The sequence below is a fragment of the Parasteatoda tepidariorum genome, chromosome 5, assembly GCF_982258835.1.
Source record: "Parasteatoda tepidariorum strain Cologne lab strain chromosome 5, Ptep-v5.0, whole genome shotgun sequence".
Lineage (NCBI taxonomy): Eukaryota > Metazoa > Arthropoda > Arachnida > Araneae > Theridiidae > Parasteatoda > Parasteatoda tepidariorum.
In genome coordinates, this window is record NC_141759.1 from 55637602 (window position 1) to 55648817 (window position 11216).

The 11216-nt window shown below is 27.5% G+C and overlaps 1 long non-coding RNA gene across 2 annotated transcripts; it reads left to right on the forward strand.

Annotated features, from left to right (window-relative positions):
* The first annotated feature begins 4139 nt into the window (after positions 1-4139).
* LOC107447452 (uncharacterized) lies at positions 4140-9898 on the forward strand. 2 transcript variants are annotated; one of them, XR_015433731.1, is made up of 3 exons: positions 4140-4705; positions 7550-7699; positions 9716-9898. It is a non-coding gene; the product is annotated as an uncharacterized LOC107447452 (long non-coding RNA). The 2 variants fall into 2 exon arrangements; XR_006225070.3 differs by having other exon boundaries at positions 4316-4705; positions 9685-9898.
* Positions 9899-11216: the final 1318 nt, after the last annotated feature.

Consider the following 11216-nt stretch of genomic DNA (forward strand, 5'->3'; position numbering starts at 1 on the left):
GATGTATCCAGAGTCCCATAGGGAACGGATTCATCTTGAACTAAACAGGATAAAAATGGAATAAAGATAAAAAGAAAACAATAAGTATATTTTTCTTAAAAATCATTTACCAAAATACGGCCGATTATAATTTTTTGGATTCTGCCTGCATGTACTACGCCAGTAACGAAAACCTTATTTAAAATGGAAATCACTTATTTAAAATGGAAATTTGATTTCCTTTACAACCTTTTTTATTGTGAGTGGAAAATGTATAGCAACTTTTTAAAATAAATAAATCAAAATAAAGAAACCATTTTATAAAGTTTTCACTAATTTGTACCTCATTATTTTATTCCTTATTTAAGCATATGTACATAAAAAGATTTTTTTTTTTTAACATTGCAGCAATGAACCAATTAAAAATAAAAATATTTATTATTTGTTAACTTATCAAAAATAACTTAATGCGGAAAATATATAAACATTTCGTAACCATAATTATGTTCATATTATGCTTTATTTTTTAACACCACGTTCATACTAATGAAACGTCCTGTCATAATTAAAAATGGCCTAAAGACGAATTATTTCTTTTACTGAAACCTCTCTTTCTTTAAAAGAAAAGAAAAAGATAAATAAAAAGTATTAAAAAAAATTAGAATCGAATGATTTTTTTTTTTTAATATGTACTATAACATAACTTTACGGTACTAAAGAAAATTTCCCACTGATCTTGCAAACTTGCAAAAATCTAAAACAATGACATATTTTACACAATAGAAAACCATTCGATTATGTTTGCGCTTAAATACCATTAAAAACAAGTAATTTAAATGATAATAAATAAATAATAATTTTATTTGAAATATTAAATATTAAAACATTCTGAACATCATAAAACAAATTATATTTGCTGTAAAAATTTGATCAAACATTGTATTTAAAGAAATATTTAATGCAACTAAACTAATATGACTTTTAAAAAAAAATCTAAAATAAAGAAAAAATAATCAAGTTGCAAAACACTTAAAACGGTTTCTAATACAAATTACACATTAATTCAAAATAAAAAGCAGTTATTGTTTAATACGAAACATCTCTAATTGCGAATTTACTTTTTAAATTATATACAATTTTGAATTTCAAAACAAAAATGGAATACAAATTGAATAAAAACTATTTTTAGTGAAATTAACTCTGTATTTACGTTAATTAGGGTGAAAAATCATAAAAACTGTCCACACTTAACCTTACGATAACAGAACTCTAATATTTTAACTCTAATTTTGTAACGTTTTAAATAAGATTTAACAATTAAAATTAAAGTATGGTCTTGTTGTGGATATATTTTATTTTGTTTTCAAAGCGTTCTATTACGTTTTTTCATCTAATTTCTCCTAATTTATTAAGATTTGCACAATAGTGAAACTTAAAATTCCCAAATTAGTGATGTGAGCGTAAATTATTTAAAAACTGAAAAGAAAAAAAGTATTGAAAGAACGATGATTGCTTTATGAAAGTTTTAATACCGAGCATTTAAGTAATCATATAATTGTAGGGCTCTCTATACATCCTGAATATTAACTTATTAAGATTAACAATCTCCCTTAAAAAATCATCTTTGAATAAATCTTCAGAAATCATGGTTGAATAATTCTGATATTGTTGATTCAGAATTTTCTTTCTTTTTATTTATGCGAAGAATTTCTAAAAGTATTATATTGTGAAAGTTTAACGATTCTCTATAAAATTCAATTTAGTTTTTTTAAAAATACGTCAGCTTTGAGAAAACCTTGGCGATTAGTTGTTTAACTATTCAATGATAATCAATCTATCTTAGGTGCAATGAAACTAAGGTAGTTCAAGCTCTAAAGTTTTTTAATAGTTTGATAGAAGTTTTACTTATTTGTTGAATAGAAGTACTGAGCATTTAAATTTTAACAGAAAATCGATAAGGTAGATTTGTCGTTCTTGTTAAATTCTGCATTTCTGTAATAATTGTAAATTTAACCCAGAAGACAAAGCAACTCCTAGCTCACGTTCGATTTCGTGAAAAACTAAAAGTATTATATTAAGAAAGTTAAGGATCCTCTGCAAAATTTAACTGCGTTTTTTTTAAAAAAAGTACGTCAGCTTTGAGAAAATTTTAATGCAAAGAATGTTAGTGGAGTGGGGGAGAAACAGGATGTCCAGTTGCCCTTGCAGATAAGAAATGTGACCTTTTAACCTTTTCTTTATAACTCCTTGCTGGAGGCGATGAGCTGGTAAGTTCCCTTCCCCACATTTGAAGAATTGTAGTTTGCGAAGAGGAATGTTGAAGAAATAAGAAAAGCTTTCTATTCTCGTATATTGGTTTCTAATGTATTTCTCCAGTAACAGTAATTTGAAAACAAAATCCCTTATTTTATATTTGGAAAGAAAAATGCACATGTTAAAATTGAAACAATGCTTACATTACTAAGATTTCTGTGCATCAGATGTGTTTATTTCAAGCGTAAATAAAAATAAAATTTTGCGCGTAAAGAAATATGAAAAGAAAATTTGCAACAAAAATAACATGAAAAATAAGTGTTGAAAATCATAAATGAAAAGAAACAAAATAAATACATTAAATCCTGTGCAATTAAAAGAAAGAATCTTTATTAAAGATATTTCCGAAGTACTCACCAAATTGTAACAATGGGTTACAATTTCAATGAAATTAACTAAATAATAGACATTTGTAATAAAATGTAAGAATACTTTTTATATTTAAGCTATAATAAACCTTTTATTTTAAAAGTAATATTTATTATATCATATTATTGAATAGTTGTGTTTTATGGAATATGTATTGTATTTCTTATAACAGATTACTTCAAAGAGTTTACGGGAATAATTTTTAAGGATGAATAAGAGATAGATAATTTAGTTTTGTTTCCTGAAAGATATATTTTAGCAACTAAAAAAAATATGAAGTAAAATATGAAAAAAATATGATATAGTGAAACATCACATGATAAATTTCTAAGAAAAGTACTTGACGTCATAATATGCTGCACAATAAGTTGAACCATGTCCATTTGACTGCAAGTAAGTGATTGCGGTCTTTTTCATCTTTCGTATGCCAGGTGTCTTCTCTTTCTAGAAAACAGTATGGGAGTAAAACTAACCTCTGGACAAGAGGAATGGTCATTTTCTTAAAGATGAATAGACTTTCATTGTTGTTGGTGCAACAGATAAGACGCACTATTCAAAATTCTGGAAAGAATGTCTTTCCAGAAACAGCAATGAAAAGGTGACAGGGGGAAGAAAATTCAATGGGAAATAACAACATATATTTCTTTTTATCTGTAACGAGGATTGCTTATTTGCTTCATTTTTAATTTAAAACATTTTTTTTAGAAAAAGAAAAAAAGATTTAAAGGATAATTTCCAATTTTCAACGCAATAGCTTGAGAAATATAAACACCGATTTTCTCAAGCCGTTTTTCATTGGACAACGTGCGGTTCAAGTAGATCCCTTGGAGCAATATCATTCTTTTCCTCTTTTGACGAAATATAGGAAAAATTAGTTTTCACAGTTTCTGTAAAAAGTATGTTAGCCTTCTTGCCATGTTTTTTTTTCCTTCTTTTTCCTTTATCAAAATAAGTTCGAAAATTGCGTATTTTTTATTACATTTTTTTTTAAAATCAGATTATTCTAAAATTAGCACGGCTTCGGAATCTTACAAGATTCAATCTTTAGTATTTCCTGCTTAACAAAATAAGACATTTTCCTGATAACAAATTATACTACAATAATATCTTGGGAATCGTGCTTAAGTTAAAAATTAAACAAAATAGTTTAGTATATCATCCGAAAAAAATCTACATGGTATCATAAAGAAAGAGTAAAAGATATAATAATATAATTAGTTGGATAGTTCTTTGAATCACGCGTAGTCATATAATTAAAAATTTAATTTCACAACTAAGATGTTAGGACGACATTCACGATGCTGAGATATTTTAAGACGCTTAAAAATTTTGCTACGTATTCGACAGCTTTTTATGTCCGGTATCTTTATATTCTTTGTAGTGACTTATAAAACATCAACACTATTTTATAAAATCTATGTTGAAGTCACAAGAAACAAACATAACAACCCAAGTAGCACAGGGATATTGTAACAGCTTTAGTTTACATCGACCGACATTGTCAATATTGGCGAAAATCGAAATTGTGTGTACGATATTGTACGATTCCCGTCGATTTCACTATAAAAATATGTTTGTAAAACTTATCATTTAAAACTTTATTGTGTCCTTAAATCAAAATTAATCATTTAAAAGACAAAAAATGACGTCAAATTGTTATATTTCCAAAAAATAAGTTTAAAATATAAATTTAGAGATATCCGAACAACCCCGGACAATATTTGATATCAATATTGCAATCGTGTTTTTGTCACGACATCGATTTTTTCTCTAAATACTGAAATCTACGATCTATACCACTCGGAACCGTAACCATAACCCGTTAAGATGCTGTTTATCATTTACCGCTACCACCTGCGATCTAGTTATCTTTTGTCTACTTATATTTAAATTTAATTTCGTCTCATAAAATTTATACCTTAGCTCATAATGTAAATGGAATGAAAATTATTCCGATTTAGCGAGCCCGAAAACTCAAACCAGCTGAAGATGAAGGGGAATTAATGCACCTTGTTGAAATGAACGAATTCTCTGATCTTGGCAGGTATGTGCTGTTTTTAATATATATAATTAAATTATATATTGCAAGAATTACATTGATTTCCACCTTTATCTTGTCCAGGCTGCTTAACTATTTAATTATATCACGTTATTCAATTCTCATATTCACAAACAGTGGCGTAATTTTATAGTATGTTTGGAGATGTTAAGCCTTCTGACATGCTTATGTTTATATTTTTCACACCTGCCAAATTGTACGTTTGATGAAAAATATTTTTTAATACTTGAACTAATTAAAAATTTAAGAGCTAAGTGAGCTAACAAATGGATCATATTTGCATATTTTTTAATTATTAATTTGTCATGGTAGATTGAAATGTTTTTTTTTCTTTCGAAATTTTAAATTGAAGATTTAGTATGTCTACTAGATTGATTTAATATGTATACTGAAGATTTAATAAGATATCTAATGTTGCTGCTAGTAAGAAGTTTTTTTCTCAACCGTACAAGTTTGCAGTATATATATATTTATATATATATATATAATATATATGTGTGTTTAATTATTATTTAATATTATGCTTACTGTATCTAATTAATATATAATGTTTAAATTACAAAAAAAAAGAATTGAATCATGAAAATTTTATATGTCTACATCTTACTTACCGAACCGAGTAGCTCATTAATCAAGTAATTCATAATTTCAGAAGGTGTTTTAACTTACATAAACTGAAGTTTGTTAACTATTAAATTATATCACATTATTCAATTCTGATATTCCCAAAGATCTTGTTTACTTTTATTGGTTCTGTGCACTATAACAATTTATCTGCTTTTCTCGGACTAAAAAAGACGAACTTGTTCAACGTTCCTCCCATATGCTCCTGCCAAAGAATAGGGTATCTCTCCTGATACTATTCTTTGGGTGCATATATGTATTTATTAGGGTACATATAGGGTATCAGTACACCTAGAAAGTCATGGATTTCTATATTGAACAAAATTTGTCATGATCTAACTATTATTTTTTTAAAAATTGCAGATTTAGGTAACTGAAAAATCTTAATTTTAAAAATGGAATCCCCCTAATTTCATAGCGTTCTGAATATCTGAATTTGTAACAAAATATCCAATCTTAATCGTATTTTATTAAAATATAAAATGTTTCAATTGTGTTCTTTAAAATAATTAAGGAAAGAACATCCTTTCTAGAGCGAATAATCTTTTAAACTTCAGTGATTTCAGAATCTTATTAATTATTTTATTTGTTTAATTTTTTTTTTATTATAATGAATTTAAAATTCTTGTTTAGGCATTTTATGTTACACTTACTTTTAAGAAGAAAAAAAGCAGCTTTAAAAAGCTATATAAAAGTTATTTACTTTTGTATATTTTTCAGCTATTTAAATGCTTCAACTCTTTCTTTACTCAATTTTTAAGTTTAATATCAATAAATGAGAAGGTTTAGAGCCCCGTGGCAGATTTGCAGAGACACGGCAACATTTTCACTGAACATTACAAAGTTCTTGCAGAAAGATTTTTCTTTTGAAAAGTAAAAAAAAAAAAAAAAAAATTACCTTTATTTATTTTTTGACAGAAATTTACCAGTTATATTTGAATCATGCATTTGAATAATAACTTTTTGGCGTGTTCAATATACGCCAATAGTAGCGTAAATTGATGGGTTTTTTTCTGTTGTATTTTCGTCAGTTATTGATGTTGATTTTCAAGTGGATTTTAAATATCCCGATAAGCAACCTGAAAAATTCGAATCTTGTATTTGGGTATTTACTTTTTAGGTCAATAATTCTGTCGAATTTTATCAGTTATTGCTATTGATTTCTCCATAGTTTTTAAATCTGATATTTATTATACGATATTTTTATACAACAGCCTAATCAAGAAACGAAACACTCATTTGAGGTGACCAATTCGTGTGAATTTGTTGTCAATCTTTTTTTTTCGCCGAGTACTACTGCGGATTTAATAATTTGCAATTTTTTTTTACTGGGATGACAAAAGGCGAAGGAAATAATTTCTATATCCCCCTGCCTCCCAACAAAATGCGAAAATGTTGCATGTAATGTTATAATAAAAATTATACGCTCATTTTAAAAAAAGTTATACATATTTTTTTTTTTTTAAACACAGTGCTTTTGTTATTTTAAATTAGTAACATAACTGTTTATTATTGTGAAAAGTATCTTGCAGAAAGATATTAGTGCTAGAGAGTTTTGTCGCAGATAGCTCGAAAAAGTTCTGCTTCAAGGATTCAGAGTATAACAGCTTTGGTTATACCTATCATTTCAATTAATGTTTTTATAATGCTTTTTTGAATTTATTGTAGTGTTTTTGTCGGATAAAATAGTAACTTCGGTAACTCATGACAACTTTTTGGAGTTATTGATGGAAAGTCAGGGTTTTAAAATCTAAAATGTCGCAGATACCATGTACATATCAAAATGAAAAGCAATCCATAGCTGAATATGTCCCAACTTTGCAACATATTTTAACTTATGTGATTAAGTCAAATATGACTGTGATAAGTGTTTTAATGGTATGGGTATTTCTCTGCACACTATTTATACATAGAATTCTTGATAATTGGATTCGTTAACATACAATCTGATATTGCAATGTTCAATATATTTATGCACAGGCCATTGCTTTGGAAGCTTCTCATATACAAAGTAAAGAACTAATGCAATAACTCTTTGAGAATAAAGTGACTGAAATAAGAAATGAAAAATGTAGATAATTCCTTTCTTCAGCAATCCTATGCCCGTTTTACTTTTGTGGTCTTAATTGATGATAAAATATGAGGTACATTTTGTAATGGTTATTAAAACATTATATTTTTATATATATCTTTTTTTTCTTTCAGATATGTTATTTTGAAACCATCTGTAAAGAAGGCTATTTATGTTCTTTTACTTCAGCACCATCTTGGAATTGGCGATGATGTATTGTAAATTAAAATGAAAAAGGAAACAGTGTTTTGAAAGCCTCTCAGCTGTTACAAACGCCATCTTAGGTAATTTTATAGACTTAGAATTTTAAAATTTGTAATTAGACTTTACTTTTTCGTGAGTCATTATCTTGCACTAAAATGGATCAGTTATTCCTTAAATTAACTACCCTGGTCCTTCCTGTTTTATTTTGCTTAGTTTGTATTCTGAACTCTAATACATTTACAGCATTGTATGTTTCAAAGTTCAAAAGTTAGCCGCTCTTAAGGTTTTGTAATGTTTTTCATGGCATCTTTTCTCAACCATGGCATCTTCTTCTAGTTATCAGGGTTTGTTGATTTAGATCAGCTTGACTTATTACATGATTTAAATCAAATGATTTTTTTTTAGAAAAAAAGCATTGATTTTGAAAGTTAAAATACAGTGTTTTTAAATTATTGATGCTTTTATTATTTTTTTTTCTAGTTTTAAAACTTATTTTAAATAAATTGCTGCATTAATTAATTTTAGTTATTCAAATTGCTTTCTTTCTTGGTGTGTGTTAAATTCCAACACATTTGAAATTGCATTTTTAAAAATTTTTTTTGATTCTTGAGATTGATTGATGGCATTAAATGTACAAATTAAAGTACACATTTAATGCTGTCTTAATATAGACTTCCATAGCTGTAGAGAGTAATTAATAAACATGAATTTTTTCAAAAAAAATGCAAATAATGTTAATTAAAATTCTACCTTTTGATTAAAAAAGCATGGAATTAAAATCTACATTATATTTTATTAGTGGAAAATGTTTATTTCTAAAGCTATAGTAGAAAGATGGGTTATATTAGAAAGAAATTACCCTAATATGTCAAAAATAGAAGGAAAGAAAAGGGGGCTGATGAATTCAGATGTTTTTTTCCTGATATAGTGTCATTCTTCCCTTTCAAAGTCTATTTGAAGCAGCAGAGTTATTAACTGGTAATTTTTTCTCATAATATGTTTATAGTATCTTTGACATAATCAGATTTTCTATAAAGAAATTTTGTGAAAAAAAATTCCAATAAGTACATAGATTTTTTAAAATTTTTTTTTTAGCTTAGCTTATCTATTTTGATATAAGATTAAAAATTTATTACCACTTAGCAGTACCTTTACAAAATACTTCACTATATCTAAATCAGCACTGTGGTAACCTCATGTTAGATGTGGAATTTGTATTGACTAGCCGGGTTCTAATCTCAGCCGATACTGGGATTGGAACCCGGATCACCTCATTGAAAGGTGACCAAATATTTTTTAAAAATTATTCAAGGAAAAACTTTTTTCCGTCTATCATATTATAAAATACATAGCTGCCAACCCTTCTGCATTTTGCAGAAGCTTTCTGCATTTTTACTTATTTTAGCTATTTTTTCCTCTTTTATGCGCAGAAGATAAGATCTTCTGCATTTTACCCATCTGCCTGATAGCTAGTATTTTCTTTAAGTCAGACGTCGCTGTTCCTCTTGTAACAGCGTTTGGCAAGGCCGTAACTACATTTTTAATCGAATATTGTACCATCAAGTAGCTGGTCGAAAGTTTTTTTAAAAAATATTTCCTTTTTTGTTTTAAAAAAAAGATGAGTATTGCTTTTTTTTTGCTCATAATAAGTGGATTTATAAATAAATAATTAATCAAAATAGTTAAAATCCGCTTCTTTTATAAATTTATTGGTAATTAGTATGTGCTTGCGAATCTTCTGCATTTTTAGGCATTTCTTCTGCATTTTTTTTTGTCTATCTTCTGCATTTTTATAACTAGAGGTTGGCAGCTATGAAAATAAAATATTTTCCATTTGTTATTAACTTACTCGTCAAGGGCCCCCATATAAAAATAGGCCCGGTGCTCCTGGAAACATAAAAACTGCTCTGATTCTATACAAAAGAATTGTCAACCTAGGGCTGTTAGTAGTACTTGCATTGTGCTCATGTCTACTTTAGTTCATGTAATTTTTCAATATAACTATTTGTCTTTTAATTTAAAAGTATTAAAATTAACCACAGTTTATGTCTTATTTTTTTTTCAGCTGCTACCTTCAGATTGTTCAAAGAGACTAGCTGCTACCTTCAGACTGTTTAAAGAAACTAGCTGACTAGAAAAAGCTGAAAAATTTGGTGAAGTTCTTGCCACCGCCAATGGCCGGGAAGGCAGGAAGACTAAGTTTGCGCCTCAACTGCCACAGTTTTGTTTTAGAAACAATTGATTGTATTAAAGAATACAATAAATTATAGAAATTAGTATATTATTCTTTACTGTTTAATAAAAATTATATTTCATTTACACATTTGACAACCGTTCAAGCCCTAATAAATATTTTGGCAACACTTTAATGGATAAAGGCTATAAGTAAATTAGATCGCAGCTTATTGTACCATGCTTGCCCTTTTTTAAGTCAGAAATCTGAGGAAGTGACTCCTGTTATTTTATTATGACAATATCAGTGTAAATATTGCTTTTTTTTTTTTTTTTTAATCAGTTTTTTTTAAAATCGAACCTGATGCTGTGAAGATAAGGAGTTTTGTTTTCCATAGATACTATTTTAGTAAAATACAGATTATATAATACTAAAACGTCACAACAAAAAAGTTAATCGTTTTAAATTAAACATATTGTAATTTTAATCTACATAGTAAAATATAGATGCTTTAAAAATTATTGCACAAATTACTTAAAATATTAAAATAATTTCACAATATAAATGGCTGCTTGTACCCTGAAAAAGCGAAGAAATATCTTAACAAAACTATTTACTTTCTAGCTTATTTTCTAGAATAATAGTAAAATATACCTGCCTACCCAAACTTATTAAATATTAATAATCAAAAAATTCTACAAGCTTTGGTAATAACAAATAATTTAATTTTAAACAAGCTAGAACGGTTTTGTTCGGTTTTTCCAGGGTACAAACAGGCATGAATATTTCAAAAACTAATTTTTATTTTCTCAAATAACGTAATTTTGGCGATTGTCTGCATTCCACAGCATTCGTTTTTTGAATATCGTGTTGACGATGTCGGTTGACATAGTACAACGTTTGTAAATGCAGAGAGATGTCGATCGACGTTCCCCAACGTTTCTACAATACCGTACAATATTGGTTTGCAATATTGAATATACGACATAAAAGGGGTCCATTTTTATATAGTACAATATTTCGCTACGATATTGTACAATGTTCAAAGCTACGTTTTTACGATATCGTTTTTGTGAATTGTGCTACTTGGGAAAAAAAGACAATAATTTATATTCATTTTTCGAAAAAAATAGTATGCTTAGTAAATAATCAGCTGTTTTGCATCAAATAATTTTAAACAGCGTATTGTTTTTGATTTCTTAACAAGCTTTTATTCTTAGCTGGCAGTGGTTATAGTCAGTGGTCGACAACTTAGAGTTAGAATTCCCTTTCCTTTGGGCGAACCGAGTGAGATTTTCGTGGTTTTCCTCGCCATGTAACGTGGATGACTGGTTATTGTTATAGATTAATCAGCTTCGAAATGATAGGCGAGTTTAAATACCATAACTAATTACAATTAGTCTAAAGTATTAATTTTATAAAAA